This window comes from Papio anubis, chromosome 5, assembly GCF_008728515.1.
Source record: "Papio anubis isolate 15944 chromosome 5, Panubis1.0, whole genome shotgun sequence".
NCBI classification, from domain to species: Eukaryota; Metazoa; Chordata; class Mammalia; order Primates; family Cercopithecidae; genus Papio; species Papio anubis.
Window position 1 is genome coordinate 24347131 of NC_044980.1, and position 19354 is coordinate 24366484.

General features: G+C 36.5%; 1 long non-coding RNA gene across 1 annotated transcript in view; it reads right to left on the minus strand.

Moving 5' to 3' along the window:
- Positions 1-428: 428 nt before the first annotated feature.
- LOC103884995 overlaps positions 429-19354 on the minus strand; it is a 50607-nt gene continuing 31681 nt past the window's right edge. The window contains exon 2 of the long non-coding RNA XR_004183674.1: positions 429-3111. This is a non-coding gene — a long non-coding RNA (uncharacterized LOC103884995). The remainder of the gene's footprint in view (positions 3112-19354) is intronic.

Here is a 19354-nt window from a genome sequence, read left to right on the forward strand (position 1 = left end):
AGATGGAGTCTCGCTCTGTCGCCCAGGCTGGAGTGCAGTGGCTTGATCTCGGCTCACTGCAAGCTCCGCTTCCCAGGTTAAAGCGATTCTCCTGCCTCAGCCTCCCAACTAGCTGGGACTACAGGCGCCCGCCACCACGTCCGGTTAATCTTTGTTTTTTAATAGACACGGGGTTTCACCATATTGGCCAGACTGGTCTCAAACTCCCGACCTTGTGATCCACGCGCCTTGGCCTCCCAAAGTGTTGGGATTACAGGAGTCAGCCACTGCGGCCGGGCAGTAACTTTTTTATTGTTCTATTGCTTCACTTGTTTCACTTGTACTTCTCTGATTAGGGACCATCAAATTGCTCCTGGGGTTCAGATTGATAAAATTCTGTGGGTGGTTGTAACAAAAGTAAATACTGAAAGAAGTATTTCTTTTCTGACTTTTTTTTTTTTTTTTTGTAGAACTGTTTCTACATTCCACTTGACTTCAGCTAAAGAAACTGGTCTGTAAAAACGGTTTTTAAAAAATTATAGACTGAAATGTCACTGAAAGGGCTACGTTTCCAAAGCCAGCCTCTCTAAATGACCCCTAGGTCCCGTGTGCAAAAAGTAATCGCCTTCTTTTCTGCAACGAAGAATTTTATTAATTCCCAAAGTTTTATAATCTTTATATTCAGTATATTACCTACTGTATCCATGACTTACTTCTTAAAAATCAGGGCAGTGTTCAGAAACTGATATCTGACATTTACTTGAATGAAAAAAGGCATCATTTAGCCTGAACTTTCATTTTGATCTTTCCATACCCTGATTTCATTCCAATCATTTTTTGCTGCTTTATAGGCTCAAAACTAGTATCCACCAAATATGCTTATTTTTAAGTGACTCATCTAAGAAACAGAATTTATTTTTGCCCTCGATGCCCAAAATATAAACGCTGTAATATTATATAGTTTTTCTAACAGCAGGGTGATTATAACTAAAGATCTAGAGCATGCATTAGATCCTGTGACATTCTGTACTTACGGGATGTAGTTTAATGTGAATGAAATTAGTGAAGCCTGAAGGTTACATTGACATTTAGGTGCCAGATACAAACTCTGGGTGCTATACTCACACGGTAAAGAGATGAAGTAAATAATTGTTTTAAAAGGGAATGGTCAAGCTCTGTAGTTTCTCTCACTATACTTTAATATGCATACTAGCCTTTCATTTTTCCATTTAGACATAAAGTCAATAAATATATGATCACCACTAATATACTAATTTTCCACAGCAAAAAAAATCGATAACTTTACAGCTGACTCCTATATTTGGACGAATAACTGGAAGACTCCATAACCCTGAACAAAATGTCTGTGACTTTAATTATGTACCTGACTTAAAGAACTTACTGGGTGGTAAAATATTTTAGATGCAGTAAGTTTTAAGTGTAGATACTTAACTCTTAAGGCTATACATTTGACACTCAAAATTGCAAATTATTATTATTGCGTAACTTCTTACTTTTGTGGTAAAAGATAGAGAAATCAAATAGAGTTTAAAAAGAGAGGGGTTGGGTAGTTTTAGAATATATATAACATTTTTACTGAATTTCCATTTTTATGATACCTAGTTTCAATATATTTACTTTCAGACATAAATATTTTTACATATAATCTTCACTGAATTGAGACATTCAATGGTGTTAAGATGAAATTGAAAATGTTTATATTTATAATAGTTAAACACAGAAAAAAACATAAATATCTACAGTATTAGCTTGCACACAATGATAGACATACAAGGGATATCTAACCACAATTCAACATAGATCTAATGATCTTTAAAGCCATTATTATAATCCTAATTTTTCATTGTGTAAAATAACGTTTCACAATTTAAGTTTATAATCTAACTCAAGTTAGTTGCTTTTTTCTTTGCCAAGTTCTGAATTATTTTCAGCATGAATCATAGCTGCATTCTGGAGGCTCTTCCACTGTTTTGGGGACCTAATTTGAAATTCCTCATAAGATAGTGGATGGATCCATCCATTTTAAGATACTCATTTGCAACTCATTAAATTCCAAGCATTTGGTGAAATTCATGATGAGGAATCTGCTTCCCTAATTCCCGTAAATAAGTAACCTCCTTCAATTCCTCAATCACTTCGTAATTATGCCGCTTATATTTCCAACTCTTCGCACTCTCGAAATTCTTATAATAGTCATCAGTTTACAGTCACTTGTCTGTTTCAATTTTTGTAAGTGCAATAATTGTGTTCTTATTACTCACTCATTAGTTTGTCCATTACTCATCAAAAAAGCCTCATGTATCAAGATCTTCAATAAATATTTGTTAAATAGTTTACGTATTTTGAAAGTGGAGAATGCCTTAATGGCATTACATAATATTAAGGATAAGCTTTTGAAAATATATGTGTTCACATTCTCCAATATTTGTGGCCTAGAACATTTGTTCGATAATTTATAATTGTGAGTTGAATTCTCTAAATTCTATGGTTCACTTAAATTTTGACTTAATTGCATTCATTTTGATTACAAGATTATATTTTGCAAATATTTAATTAACCATTTTTGGATAAATGTTTCCAGGTGTCGATTCTTAGTTGTGTCTTGCAACACTTTTCTTCTCATCCCTGTCTAGTTAAACTCATTTTGTACATCTTAGATCTTTTAAGAGGTATATTTTATAAATATTAAAAGACCAATAAACACTAGAAAGAGTATAAAATGATTGGTATGTATCTTATGGCCCCAAATTATAATTAAAAAATAATTATAGACACCACAAAATATGTCCTCCCTAATTATTACACATGTGGTTTTAGTAAAAAAAAAAAAAAAAAGAGAGAGAGAGAAAACAAAATACCTCAATATCTAAGCAAGAAGAATAATGTCTCTTCAGAACATACATATTCAATGTCATGGGTACTTCAGGTCAATTTTTATATTGATGTATAAAACATTCTCACCTTTTCACTGTGTTGGAGTAAAAACTTTTACATTGTATTCAAAGATTTTCACAGTCTTGCAAATTTCTTCTGAGTTAGTGAATGAGTTTTATTCGGGTATTTTTACATATAAGACCCTGGTTGTCAAGTTCTCTGTCCTGATAAAGTAAACTTAAAAAGAAAGAATTAGGGTTATATATATATGGATTTAACCAAATGTGATAAGCCATTCATATTTTCCCAAACAATCCTACTTACATAATATACTCAGTTACAACTGGATGCTTTTATTATTAATTATGGCTAATGATGGTGTTCCAAAAGCAAGCTATATCTTAAATTGTAACCTGATTAACAATTGTATTCATCCTATAACATTTTAGTTAATGATTTTTGTAAAATGGAAGATTTCTATTTTTGTAGTTTGTAATAGTGACCTTGAGTCCGTAAGAAGAGTTTTCAAACAAAACTCTATTTTAAGAATATAATCAATTGATTTTACAGAAAACTATCTGAAGTGATATATCAAAACTATGATAAATAGCAATACATTATATCAAGGAGCTTGTCTTATGGTCTGTCACTACGGTCACTCTTTGCCTCCATCTGATTTAATATCCTATTTAGCATTTTAATTAAGAATTTAGAAGTGCAAGTAAATGGAATATTAATAAGGTTCTCATAAGATACAAAATAGAGAGGTGCTGCAAACTATTTCAAAAACAATAAAATGATACACATAGACATGATGAGGTTAGTAGCAGGGACAGTATAGAACAAAATGAAATCTGCTTTAGAAAATATGAGTTAATATGCATTTCAAAAATCAGGCATGTAAGTAATATGCATTTCAAAAATCAGGCATGTAAGTTTTTCAAAAAAATGTTTAGTCAAGAAAAAAAAATGGAAAAAAGGAAAGAATATTGTACCTAGAGAATACTTGGACATATTGTAATATTATACCTTAAACAAAGATGTTACCAGAGTTCAACCTTAGAAATTAAGATCTCAATTGGTGAGTAAAATACTAAATTCAACCCAATATTTGGAAAGTCTTGGACAAGAGTATAAATTAAGATCCAGATATATGTGATTAAATAATTAAAATATGTACACAAGCTAAAACACATTAAAAAATAATATTCTAAGGCCAGACTTGGTGGCTCACACCTGTAATCCCAGCACTTTGGGAGGCTGAGGCGGGCAGATCACGAGGTCAGGAGATCGAGACCATCCTGGCTAACACGGTGAAACCCCCTCTCTACTTAAAATACAAAAAATTAGCTGGATGTGGTGGTGGGGGCCTGTAGTCCCAGCTGCTCGGGAGGCTGAGGCAGGAGAACAGCCTGAACCCGGGAGGCGGAGCTGGCAGTGAGCCTAGATCGCATCAGTGCACTCCAGCCTGGGCGACAGATTGAGACTCCGTCTCAGTAATAATAATAATAGTAATAATAATAATCTATTTTCCTACCTTAAAAACATATATTTAAAGTCACCCGAAAAGTCAGGGATGAATTTTCAATACCAATCCTCATCTTTACGATTTCTTTCCTGAAATTTGATGATATGAGTAGAACCAGCATGTGGACTCCTAGAGCCCTTACCTCAGTCTCATCTCATTAGAGGCTCTGTAGGACAAATTGTCCCACTGATTAGTCTCAACTTGAGGCCTAGGGAAGTTTTCAGTGTTCATTGACTGCAGCCTGCCCGCTATGGTGGAGTATAACTTATCAGTCAATCCGGTGGCTTCTATTTATACTGTAGCAAAACTTTGAAATAGGGAGCAGCTGTGTACCATTAAAAGCAAACTCCCAAGGCAGCTGGGATACACTGTTCCAGTACAGGGAATCCAAATGGGATACCATTAGTCTCCGTCATGGTCACTCATTGTACTCCTCAGGTCTCTTGGCTTCTCACATTTGGTTTGTTGCATCTAAACATGGCTTCTCTAAGATGTTGGCAAGCCACAATTTCTGGAAAACTTTAAATATAACAGTTAGTTCGGTCAATGTCAGCATGCACTGCTGCAGTTGGTCCAAAGCCATAATTGATACTCATCATGTACCTCTTCTGCTATCCAGTCAAGAGTCTCTTCAACTAGTACTTCTTTTGGTCTATGTAGTCGCCTTGTGAGGAGATGTACGGGACCTTACCCCTGAGGGTTTTACGCCCTGGTTACCATGCACTTATCAGGCGGTGTTGCTTTACCGGCCTATTTACAGTTAGAACGAGGCAGAAGAATACCACTAAACACCTCCTCACTTCGAAGTACATTTTGCCTTGCCCGTATTATATAACAGCAGCTTTCATGAGGATTACAGTTCATTACCTTTTTTAGCATGGTAACTTCCTTCTGCACCTGCCGGTCTACTGGAACAAAGAGCCCCAAATCTCCAGGCAGCACTTATAGCTTTAAGTCTAGTGATACTCTTACTACATCTCCTTGTGGAAGTGACCCACTTTAGACTGAGAGAGCATAATGATGAGAGAACAGGAAACACAAATGCCTCAGGTGGTCCCTGGGTGTACTGGTGAGTGGGATCACTGATACTTCCACTCCTTCATTATCAGACTCATGTATTCCATCTACTGGAAAAAAAAAAGCACTATATCAGGGCAACTGGTTTAAGAATTATACCACATTCTCAATGAGAGAATCTCATCCCTTTATTGTTTCATTTTCAAGCTGGCTTCTCAGCTGTTTTTTCAAGAGCCTTTTCCCCTGCTTTATCAGAGAAGCAGTTTTAAGATAGTGTAGTTTCTGGCTGAACTGTGGTCATGTGCACACCATTGCAGCACGTATGCTATAAAGCATCATTGGTTTGAAAACTTTAGTTAGAGGAACTTCCATGTTGGTAGATCAGACATGGTATAAGTATTTAAACAGTGGTACTGGCTGAACAACAGCACAAAGGAAAAAAAAAAAGCCACTTCTAGAGTACATTACAATCATGTTTAAGATGAATCACTACCTTTTCCAGATCCTAATGAGTTCATTGTAATCAAATTGACACCAAATGTTTTGCTGTGTTCTACATGTGCTTTATTATGGACTGAGCACCATCCCCTGTTACTGGCAGATAAAGTACTCAGTAGCAGCCAGACCTAGATCACATTAGCATGAGAGAAAATCCATGTTACTGGACCCATACATAGTCTCTATGCCACCATGACTATTTTTTTCATGATTTCATGGTACAAACACTGGAATACTTAAGGACAAAGACTGGCTAGCATTTAATGACTGATGTATTATGTGCACTTGGTGATTCCGTGCTCTCTGATGGAGATTAAGTTGTGATGCAGATATTTGAACACTATAATTTTATGCTTTACAGGTACATCGTTGTGACTTCTCCCCAGACTGCCCTTATAATCTTGCACATATTTACCCCAGGTTAAATCTATTTCCACACAAAGTGGATGATCAGGTACACTGCTCAAATTCTGCCTGCTGGGGGTATATCCCTCTCCATTGGCTTTCAGAGCCACGCCTACTTGGAACAATTGTGCAGCAACACGTCATGACATGCAGACACATACTGAGCTAACTCATCCTTGCACTAATTTTGGGCTTTCTCATCCTCCATCATCTAGGTGTAGGATATCTCAGTGAGGCCATAGGTGTCATCTAACAGAGAGGTATCAGTGCAACAGTGCAGGATGACATAGGAATTTAATGATCTGCATGTCCCAGCTTACTTGTGACCTCTGTGCCCTCTTGGGCCACTTTTTAAATGTATCACTCTATTTTACAACGGATGCCTTATGGGCTCATCTGAACTTACTTTTAGTGAGCAGTCCTGGCTGCATGGAGAACTGATGGCAAGTTTCTAAGAGGGTATAGTAGCAAGATTTTCAAATGTTTACAATTATCTGCTAGAGATGTCAAGATCTTGTGCCATACTCTAAGGGTCAGTGTGTAACTCTCCTATTAAGCCTTGTCGTTGGCTTCACACAGCCTCATCTCTTACCGGGTGGTATGGTTTGGATGTTTGTTCCTTCTAAATCTTATGTTGAAATATGATTCCCAATGTTGGAGGTGAGGTCTGGTGGGAAGTGATTGGATCATGGGGCCAGATCCCTCATGAATGGTTTAGCATCATCTCCTTGATGATGAGTGAGTTAATCACTCATTAGTTCACAGGAGATCTGCTTGTTTAAAACATTCTGACACCTCCCTTTTCTCTTTCTCATGCTCCTGCTCTCACCAGATGACAAGCTTCCTTTCTTTCACTTTCTGCCATGATTGTGAGGTTCCTGAAGCCCTCATCATAAGCAGATGCCAGCACCACACTTCTTGTACAGCCTACCCAACAAAGAGCCAAAATAAATTGATTTTCTTAATAAATTACTCAGTCTCAGATTTTTTTATAGCAATGCAAGAACAGACTAACTCACGAGAGACACCTGTAAGACTATGGGATCAACTTATTCATATGGCCCAAGTGGAATGGCTGCTTCCACTCTAGTGTGGACTTGCAGTCGTGTACATTTTTTGCTCAAAGTCACATGTAAGCAGTTTTCAATTAAATGTGATTTAAATGGATCATTACTTACAGCCCTGTCTTCCAAGTTTTCAAAACACTGTCGCTGAATCCCAAAGAGGTCTACCATTTGTTGTGTTTCTTTCTGAGTGGTGAGAAGTACAAATGGCACTGTCTGGTCTTTAACTTTTCAAGGGATGTCCCAGTATTCCACAAAAATATTGAGTCCTCTAAAATATCACATCTGTGGAAGATCCCTGTATAATTTTATGGATTTTCTTACAGCAGACCTAAATCACCTGGATATTCTGCAAAAAAATCACATTGAACATCTAAACTGATAGTGTAATGTTAATTACACCTGATGAGAGGAAGTGACAAGTACTTGGGACGCCATGATCACACATAGACACACACACACACACACACCCCAAACGAGTGTAATTCTTGAACAAGGCAACTCCCATTTGGCTGAAAATTAACAAGTCAGTAAATTTTCTGGAAAAGGATGAGAATCTCAGATTTCATCAGACAACATTTAACAGCAGCTGGAAAATAGGTAAATTGGACTGATAAAGGGGAGCCACATAGAGCACCAACAGTGTACACGCAACACAGCTATGTAATTAGTGATCCAGGACTGAACTACAGGTATTCTTGCTCAAACCACTATTTTTATTGTATAATGCATGTAATATATATGTGTGTATTGGGCATATGCTAAAAATTTTATTAAATCTTATGTGCTAATAAAACTACATATGAGTGACAGACAAAAGAGAAGGTTATGATTTCTTTTTTTCTCTCTCTCTTCCTGTAAAAAAAGTATGTGAAACACTTGACAAGGAATCTCAATAGAACCAGGCTTTTTTTTTTTTTTTTTTTTTTTTTACCGGAATTTCACACTGTTGCTAGGCTGGGGTGCAGTGGCGCGATCTCGACTCACTGCAACCTCCACCTCCTGGGTTCAAGTCTCAGCCTCCCGAGTAGCTGGGACTACAGGTACGCACCACCATGCCCGGGTAATTTTTTGTATTTTTAGTAGAGACAGGGTTTCACCATGTTAGTCAGGATGGTCTTGATCTCCTGACCTCGTGATCCTCCCGCCTCAGCCTCCCAAAGTCCTCGGATTACAGGTGTGAGCCAATGTGCCCAGCCGGTGAAATGAAGTGTTCTTGATATTCAAGAAGAAGGAAAATAGTAAAGAACACAATGATGTGTACCTTTTGAATCTAGACTTCCATTTAGAAAGCTACTATGCAAGTCCTTTCCAACAACTTTTTCAAATGATGTAAGAATTGCGTCCCATGATCACTCTAGCTGAAAAAATCCTGTCAGATATACATTTTTATATCTGTAGGTTGCCACGTGCAACAAATGTTGCAAGTGGTCAATAATAAATCAAATTAAATAATTGAATAATATAAACAGTAATGACTTAAATGCTTATATGTATGTGTGTTTGCACCGGTCAAAGAAAGACATGCATATAGATACAAATATATAAAACACCATAAAATGCAAAAAGACACTAAAAAGCTTTTAATACAAAGCAACATTTTCCAGCTCTGCCATGATTTAAAATAATACACTTAAAATAAGATTTCTGCATTTAATAACTATAAATACTATATTTTCTAAAAATATAATTTAAAAATATACTTCCAAAAAATAATAATTTATTTCATAGGCAGGCCCCCGAATTTCAGCACTTCTTTATATTTTTATTATTTACACTTCTCCTAGATTCTTTAAAAATTTTGTAGATAATAGGTTGATGGGTGCAGCAAACCACCGTGGCACATGTATACCTATGTAAGAAACCTGAACGTTCTGCACATGTATCCCAAAACTTAAAGTATAATTTAAAAAAAAAAATTCAGCTCTATGAAGATATAATTGATAAATAACACTTACTTAAGGACATTTGGTAAGGTTTGTCATGTGTATATACCTTTAAAATCATCACCACAATAAAAATAATGAACATATCCATCATTCTCTAAAGATTTTTTATATCCCTTGTAATCCTTCCTTCCTGTCTCTCCTCAGACCTACACATATTAACAGGAACCACTAATCTGTTTTCTAGGGTGACAGATTGGTTTTCATTATCTAGGATTTTAAATACTTGGAATTAAGCAGTATGTACACTTTTCCATTTCTGGTTTCTTTCAGCACAATTATTTAAAGATTCATACACTTTTGCACGCATCAATAGTCAATTATTTTATGGTTTAATAGTATTTTATTGTGTAAATATACAATAATTTGGATTTCCTTAACCTACTGATGAACATTTGGGCTCTCAGTTTTTGCACATTACATATAATATTGTGATAAATGTGCAATTATTTGTGTGGACACATGCTTTCATACGTTTTGGACATATTGTAATTATCACAGTATGTTTCATATTTTCATGCTACTTTAAATTGTATTGTATTTTTTATATTTATTTATGAATTATTTATTTATTTTAATTGATAATATATAAATATAATTTATTTTTATTTTGTAATTTATATATTAATATATTAAGTATATTGATGTTAATATATTAATGCATATTAATATGTTAAAATATTAATGTATATTGATATATTTGTATATCAACTGCAGTTTTGCTAAAGTTACTTTGTTGGTAGATTCCATAAAAATTTCTACTCAGATGATTACAACACCAGCACGTTAAGAACAGTTTTACTTTTCAAAGTGGATGCCATTTATTTCTTTTTGTTTGTCTTACTATATTAGCAAGAACATCCAGGAAAATGTGTAGGAATTGGTGAGAAGTGACATCTTTTCCTGGTTTCCGAACTCAGGTTGTATTAGTCTGTTCTAACACTGCTATAAGTACATACCTGAGACCGGGTAATTTTAAAAGGAAAGAGGTTACATTGACTAACAGTCCTGCAGGGCTGGGGAGTCCTCAGGAAACTTACAATCATGGCAGAAGGGGAAGCAAAAATGTCCTTCAGATAGTGGCAGCAAGGTGAACTGCAGACTGAAGCAGGGAAAAAGCTCCTTATAAAACCATCAGATCTCCTGAGAACTCACTCGCTATCACAAGAACAGCAGGGAGGTAACTGCCCCCATGATTAAGTTACCTCCTACCAGGTCCCTCCCAAGACACGTGTGGATTACAAGAACTACAATTCAAGGTGAGATTTGGGTGGGGACACAGCCAAACCATATCACAGGGGGAAAAGCCTTCAGTTTTGCACCATTAAGTACGGTGTTTTCATTAGATTTTCCACACATTCTCCTCGTATTCCTAGTTTTAAGAGAGTTTGTATTAGTAATGAATGATGGATTTTGTCAAATGTTTTTCTTTGTCTGTGGAAATGAGCATAGGCATAAGGGAGATTTATTTCAGGGAATTGGTTTATGAGGTTGTGGGGAATTAACAGCATATTTTCTATCAAACAAGCCAACAACAGCCTGGGAACTCAATGGCAGGTGCTTGTGCTGCAGTCTTGAGGCAGAATTTATTTTTCCTCCGGGAAATTCAGCTTCATCATTAAGCCTTTTATTTGATAAGATGCGGACCAAAAATTAGCTGGGCATGGTGGTGCATGCCTGTAGTCCCAGCTACTCGGGAGGCTGATGCAGGGGAATCATTTAAACCTGGAAGGCAGAGGTTGCAGTGAGCCGAGATCACGCCACTGCACTCCATACTGGCAATAGAGTGAGACTCTGACTCAAAAAAAGAAAAAGAAAAAGATGAGGACCACCAAGATTACTGGAGATAAACTCCTTTATTTGAAGAGAACCAATTGTAGATGTTAATGGCATATACAAAATATTTTCACAGTAATACGCGCATATTGGGTAACAGACATAACTTTGAGATATTGTGGGTTTAGTTTCAGACCACCACATTAAAGTGAATATCACAGTAAAGCAGGTGTCACACTTTTTTTGGTTTCTCAGTACATGTAGAAGTTATGTTTGTTATGTTTACACTATAGCTTTGTCTATTATGTGTGAAATAGCATCGTGTCTACAAATATACATGCCTTAATTAAAAAGCTTCATGCTAACACATGTTAACTATCAACTTTAGTGAGTTGTAATCTTTTTCAGATATATGGTCTTTCTTCAACATTGATGGCTACTGACTGATCAGGATGGTAGCTGCTAAAGGTTAAGGTGGCTGCGGCAATTTTTTAAAATAAGAAAGCAATGCAGTTTGTTGCACTATTTGACTCTTCCTTTCATGAAAGATTTATGTGTAGCATGTGATGCCATTTGATGGCATTTTACCCACAATAGAACTTCTTTCAAAATTGAATGGAGTCAATCCTTTCAAACCTTGCTACTGACTTATTAACTAAGTTTATGTAACACACTAAACTCTTTGTTGTCATTTCAACAATGTTCATAGCATCTTCACTATGAGTGCATTCCAACTGGAGAAGCTTTTTTTTTTTTTTTGTTCATCTATAAGAAGCACTTCCTCAACCATTAAAATTTTATCATGACATGACAGCAATTTATTCAGATCTTCAGGGTCCACTTCTAATTCTAGGTTTTTGTTATTTTCACATCTGCAGTTACTTCCTCCACTGAAATCTTGACTCACTCACAGACATCCATGGGGTTTGGAATCCACTTCTTCCAAACTCCTGTTAATGTTTTCACCTTTTTCCAAAAATCATGAATGTTCTTAATAGCATCTAGAATGATGACTTCTTTCCACAAGATTTTCAATTTTCTTAGCACAGGTCCATCAGAGGAATCATTATTTATAGCAGCTATAGGATTATGAAGTACATTTCTTGACTAATAACACTTGTAAGACAAAATTACTCCTTGATCCATGTACTGAAGAATGGATGTTGTGCTGTGCATGCAAACAACATTGATCTCTTTGTAGGGCTCTTGTGTAACTAGGTGCATTGTCAATAAGCAGTAATATTTTGAAGGAAATCTTTTTTTCTGAGCAGTAAGTCTCAAAAGTAGGTATAAATTTTCAGTAAACCATGCTACAAACAGACGTGCTATTATCCAGACTTTGTTGTTTCATTGATAGAGCACAGGCAGAGTAAATTTAAGGGCCCTAGGATTAATGGAAAGATGAATGAGCATTCGCTTCAACTTATCACAAGCTGCCTTAGCCCCTAACAGGAAAGTCATCCTGTCCTTTGAAGGTTTGAAACCACGCAATGACTTCTCTCTAGCTATCAAAGTCCCAGGTGACATCTTATTCCAAATGAAGTTTGCTTTATCTACAATACGAATGTGTTATTTAATCTAGCCACCTTCATCATTTATCTCAGCTAGATCTTCTGTATAATTAGCTGCAGCTTCTATATCAACACTTACTGCTTCATCTTGTACTTTTATGTTATGGGGACAGCTTCTTTCCTTAAATCTCTTGAACTCACTATGATTATCCTTAAATTTTCTTCTGTAGCTTCCTCATCTCTCTCAGCCTTCACAGAATTGAAGAGAATAGAGCCTTGTTGTAGGTTAGGCTTTGGCTTAGAAGAATGTTATGGCTGGCTTCATCTTCTATCCAGATCATTCGAATTTTCTCCGTATCACCCATACGTCTCTTTGGTTTTATCATCATTCATAAAGTTCACCGGAGCAGCACTTTAACTTCCTTCCAAAATTTTTCCTTTGCATTTACAACGTAGTTAACTGATGCAAGAGATCTAGTTTTTGGCCTGTCTTGAGTTTTGGCATGCTTTCCTCACTAAGCTTAATCATTTCTGAGTTTTGGTTGAAAGCAAGAGACTTGCAACTCATCCTTTCCCTGGAATATTTAGAGACTATTTTTATATTATTAAATGGCATAATTTTAATATGGCGGTGTCTCAGGAAATAGGAAAGCCTAAGGAGAGGAAAAGTGATGGTGGAATGACCTGTCAGTAAAGAAGTCAGAACACACAGAACATTTATTCATTAGATTACCATTGTATATGGGTTTGGTTTGTGGAACCAACGCAATTACAATAGAAACACGGAAGATGACTGATTGCAGATCACCATAACAAATACAATAATCATTAAAAATGTTGAAATTTTGCAGGAAATTACCAAAATGTGACACCAAGCTGCACAATGAACACATGCTATTGGTAAAATACCACCAATAAACTTTCTTGATGCAGCATTATTACAAACCATTAATATGAAAAAAATACAGTATATGTGAAGCACAATAAAAGTGAAGGGCAATAAATAAAAGGATGCTTGTATGTGAAAAACTGGGGACTATATTCTAACCAAGTTGCTACATAATCCTGGCAACCACTTTTACCTAACAGATTTGAATATATAATTCTTTCTTTTATGATTGATCCTACTCTGTAAATGATTGTCCTGTTAGGTTAAATTCGAGCTCCTTACCTTGGTTACTGAGATGCTGACACTATTTTCTTCTATGCTCTGTATTTTCCTTTAGCTTATGCTTTATCTGTGCTCTTGCTCTAATCTCTTGAAATACTCTCATCTCAATGGTTCAGAGATCGATTTGTTCTTCCTTTTAATTACGGTTACACGTACTTTGTTATACATTTAGAACTTGAATTATATCCTTAAAATATCCTTTGAATATCTTTATACATGGTTTCATGAAATTGCAATCTCTCCATGGGCCAAGGCTTATGAATCCTGTGTCATCCAGATTCCATACCAAGAGAAGTTACATGCAGTAGATATTTCTAAAATAGTTTTTTAATTAACATTATAGAACTTGACAGAATGCCATAATACTAGAATTTTACTCTGATAAATGAATAATTAAAATTGTAATGAACTATTTTTAAGCACAATGGTTTCAAATACAGGTTATTTTCTTCCTGATCTCTTCTTTCTTCATGGGACCACACAGAAACACTTTATACAGTATTGCCAGCTTCCTCTTTCATTGAAATGAACCTAATAAAATTGATAACATCTATCAGAATGGTTCAAGAAAAAAAAGTCACAATTTGCTTTGGCAAATATAACTTTTAAAAGTAGGCCAGGCGCGGTGGCTCATGCCTGTAATCCCAGCACTTTGTGAGGCCGAGGCGGGCAGATCATGAAGTCAGGAGTTCGAGACCAGCCTCTACTAAAAATACAAAAATTAGCTGGGCATGGTGGCGTGTGTCTGTAGTCCCAGCTACTAGAGAGGCTTAGGCAGAAGAATCGCTTTAACTCAGGAAGAGAAGGTTGCAGTGAGCTGAGATTATGCCACTTCACTCCAGCCTGGGCAACAGAGTAAGGCTGCATCTCAAAAAAAAAAAAAAAAAAAAAAAAAAAAAAAAAAGTAATAATTGTTCTTTTTATAGGCAGCTTAAAACAATCATTTGAAATTAGTTCAATATTGTATTACATTGTATTACATATGTTATTACTTCTAATGGAACTATTTAAGTGTAGAAACAATCACTCATTCACATAATGTACCATTTGTCACAAGATGTGAATAATAATAAAGTGCTTCCTAACAAGTACATATGATCAACATTCATCAGGATAAACACAGAGAGTCGGGGAAAAAAAAGAAAGAAAACAAAAATAAACATACCGTGAAAACATCCACCAAGCCTACAACTAAATTTATTTTCTAAAATAATGCTAAATAAAAATATTAATAAATATTAGAAACAGATGGAAAGAGATACATTACATTAAGGGGAAAACTGTACAGATAAATGTCACCACTGTGCCTGGTAATATTTGAAAATATTTTTCTCACATTGAAAATTTGAGCAAAATTTGAGTAGTAAATATCAAATATTACTACCGGTAATACCTACTTATACTACTAATAATATCCACTATGTACTTAGTTAAAATATGCCTACACTAGCCATATGCAGAAGACTGACACTGACTCCTTTCTTACACCATACTAAAAAACAACTCAAGATGGTTATTGTTTACATATAAAACCTAAAACAATAAAAACTCTGAAGACAAACTAGGAAATACCATTCTGGGCGCAGGCTCTGTCAAAAATTTCATGACAAAGTCTCCAAAAACAAATGCAACCAAAACAAAAATTGACAAGCGGGATCTAATTAAACTAAAGAGCTTCAGTACAGAAAAGAAACTATTAACAGAGTAAACAGACAACCTACAGAATGGGAGAAAAGATTTGCAAATATACATCTGACAATGGTCTAATTCCACAATATATAAGGAATTTAAACAAATGAGCAAGCAAAAAACAAATAATCCCATTAAAAAAATAAGCAAAGGACATGACCAGACAATTCTCAAAGACAACATTCATGAGGCCAACAAATGAAAAAACGCCCAACATTACTACTCACGAGAGAAATGTAAATCAAAAGCACAACAGGATACCATCTAGTACCAGTCAGAATGGCTACTGTTAAAAAATTAAAAAAAAAAAAAATGCTGTTGAGGGTGAGGCTGTGGAGAAAAGAAAATATTTAAAGGTTGTTGGTGGGAGTGTAAATTAGTTCAGTCACTGTGGAAAGGAGTTTAGAAATTTCTCAAAAAACTTAAAATAGGACTATGATCTATGATTTGACCCACAAATTCCACTATTGAGTTTACACCCAAAGGAAAAACTACTATATCAAAAAGATGCACCCACTCAAATGTTCATAGCAGTTCTAGTCTCATAGTGTGTCTGGAATTGGTGGGTTCTTGATCTCACTGACTTCAAGAACAAAGCCGTGGCCCCTGGCGGTCCGGAGTTTGTTCCTTCAGACCTTCAGACATGTCTGGAGCTTCTTCCTTCTGGTGGTTTCGTGGTCTTACTGTCAGGAGTGAAGCTGCAGACCTTCACAGTGAGTGTTACAGCTCATAAAGGCAGTGTGGACCCAAAAAGTGAGCAGCAGCAAAATTTATTGTAAAGAGTGAAAGAACAAAGCTTCCACAGTACCAAAGGGGACCCCAGGGGGTTGCCATTGGCTGGCTGGGGCAGCCTGCTTTTATTCACTTATATGGCCCCACCCACGTCCTGCTGATTGGTCCATTTTATAGAGAGCTGACTGGTCTATTTTACAGAGAGCTGATTGGTCCGTTTTGACAGAGTGCTGATTGGTGTGTTTACAATCCTTGAGCTAGACACAGAGTCACAGAGTGCTAGTTAGCTAGATACAGAGTTAGCTAGATACAGAGTACCAATTGGTGTATTTACAAACCCTGAGCTAGACACAGAGTGCTGATTGGTGCATTTACAATCCTTGAGCTTGATGTAAAATTTCTCCAAGTCCCCATCAGCTGGCTTCACCCAGTGGATACTGCAAGGGGGGTGCAGGCAGAGCTGCCCGCCAGTCCCAGGTCTGCACTCCTCAGCCCTTGGGCTGTGGATGGGACCAGTTCCCCTAGAGCAGGGGGCGGCGCCCGTAGAGGAGGCTCAGGCGGCGTGGGAGCCTACCGCAGGGCGGGAGCTCAGACATGGCGGGCTGCAGGTCCTGAGCCCTGCCCTGAGGGGAGGGGGCTAAACCCCGCAAGAATTTGAGAGCAGCGACGGCCGGCTGGCCGGCACTGCTGGGGACCCGGCACAACCTCAGCAGTTGCTAGCCCGGGTGCTAAGCCCCTCACTGCCCTGGGCCGGCGGTGCCAGCAGGCCGCTCCATGTGCAGGCGCCCCGAGCCTGCGCCTGCGCCCACTGGAACTCACAATGGCCCGCGAGCACAGCCCCCGGTTCCTGCCTGCGCCTCTCTCTCCAAACTTCCCGGCAAGCAGAGAGCGGCGGCTCGCGCCTCAGCCAGCCCAGAGAGCGGCTTCTAAGGTGCCATGGCGGGCTGAAGGGCTGCTCAAGCGCCACCAGAGTGGACACCAAGGCCGAGGAGGTGCTGAGAGTGAGGGCTGCTAGCACATTGTCACCTCTCAGTAGCAAAGACACAGAAACAACCAAGATGCCCATTAATGGTGGACTGGATAAAGAAAATATGGTACATACACAGCGTGGAATACTATGCAAGCATTAAAGAAATGAAATGATGTCCTTTGAAGCAATATGGATGGAGCTGGAGGCCCATATTTTAGTGAATTAATGAAGAAACGGAAATCCAAATACTGCATATTCTCACTTGTACATGGAAGCTAAATATTGAATAAACATGGGAACAAAGATAGGAACAGGTAGTGGAAACTGATTGAGGGAGGAGAGAGGGAAGTGGGGTGTGGGTTGCAAGGCTACTTATCCGGTACTATACTCACTTGTACACCAAGCCTCAGCAACATGCAACTTAACTATGTAACAAACTTGAACATGTGCTCTCTGAACCTAAAATAAAAGTAGGAAAAAATATATACCTAGACTTTCTTGGGCCATTACATATATTTTATGATTAAATGGCATATTCAGGAATATCTGTAGATGCATATCTTTTAGAATTCTATTCAGGACTTGATTTTTTTCTCTCTGGGAAGAGTGAAAACTAAACATAGAATATGCACACACATACATAATGCACGTGTATGGATAATACCTACATTGGTGAGGGCAGAACTTGTTTACTCAATCTACTGATTCAATTGTCATTTTTTTCCCACAAAACACCTTCACAGACATACAAGTAATGTTTTATCAGCTACTTAGGCATCCCTTAACCCGGTCAAGTTGACACATAAAGCTAACCGTCACAATAGTCTTTGTTTCAAATGGATGCTCATTTGACTTCCATTACAGGTAGCATAATCAGTTTATAGCAAAAGGCATGATTGGCTAACCTTAAAATATGGAATAAAAAAAGCAATGAAATCATTGTAAATCAAATTTCCTTTTGCTATAACAAAAATCTTAAAACTATAAATGCATTGGCTGAATTTTAAAGTGAGTATAACCAGAAAATTTTACATTTCAAAGCAAATAACAAATATTCAAACACAAAGTAGTCAAAATTCCAAACTCACTCAAAGTACTGAGAAAATGGCTCTTTTATTTTGTTACTTTTTAAACTTTTGTCGTGGTTCTTGTTTACATCATTTTATTTTCAAATAATTCACCTAAAATTGTACATCTATACATGTGTATGATTCAAAGTTCAGTGTAGAAGGCTACTGTCAACATTGTGAAAATAAAATAAAATAAAATAATGAGAGTATGGCTACCTGCTTTTGAAGAAATGCTCCTATGGTTTTTGATGTTTTAAATTGTTTGGAAGATATTGAAATAGATCTAGTGAGAAACTAAGACTTTTTGTTTGCCATAAGATTAGTAATTAGCTTTATTTTTTATTTGCTTGTGCTTTAGAAGAAAACACAAGAATACCATAAATTTTGGAGAAATTAATCAAAATCCCTAAACTATACTAAGGGGTTTTAATCTATAACTTACCTCTTTTTATTCAAGTTTTTTGAATAAGTAATTTTCTTAACATCTATGTTTTCTTATAATATAGAATTATTAATACAATTAATAATGCTTTCACAGCAATCAGAGTTGTAAAATTATACAAAAACATGCATGTATTTGGAAGTCTCATGTAAATATATTTATATTAAACATTTTAAATTTAATTTCTAGCTTCTTTTAACTTTTAAGAGTTTACCTAGAAAGAAAAGTGTAACTAAGGCAGAGAGACAAATTAGAGTCGATGATCTCTTCAGGACAACAGCAAAATAAAGTTGAAAAAGAAATAAGTGGGACAGCACTGAATAGATGTAAGAATCATAAATAAATATACACAGAGTTAAAGAATAAAGATGTTAAAAAATAAAGAACAGATAATTTTTATAGGTGCAATGATTCTCATCCTAAATTTCTTTATTTCTCAAGATTACTATACAAAGAATTCTCTATGCCCTTGTGTCTCCATTTCTATTCAAACTCATTTTCCCTTTCAGTCACTGCTTTCCCTGAGATTTCTCCGGTCACCTCTCTGTGAAAGGAGTATTGATTGAGTGATAAAGCAAATCCAGTTATACGGCTGTGGTGATCTCATTTCACAAAAGAGTCTGGAGAAATAAATGTGTCCTTAGAGTAAACTTAAGATCAC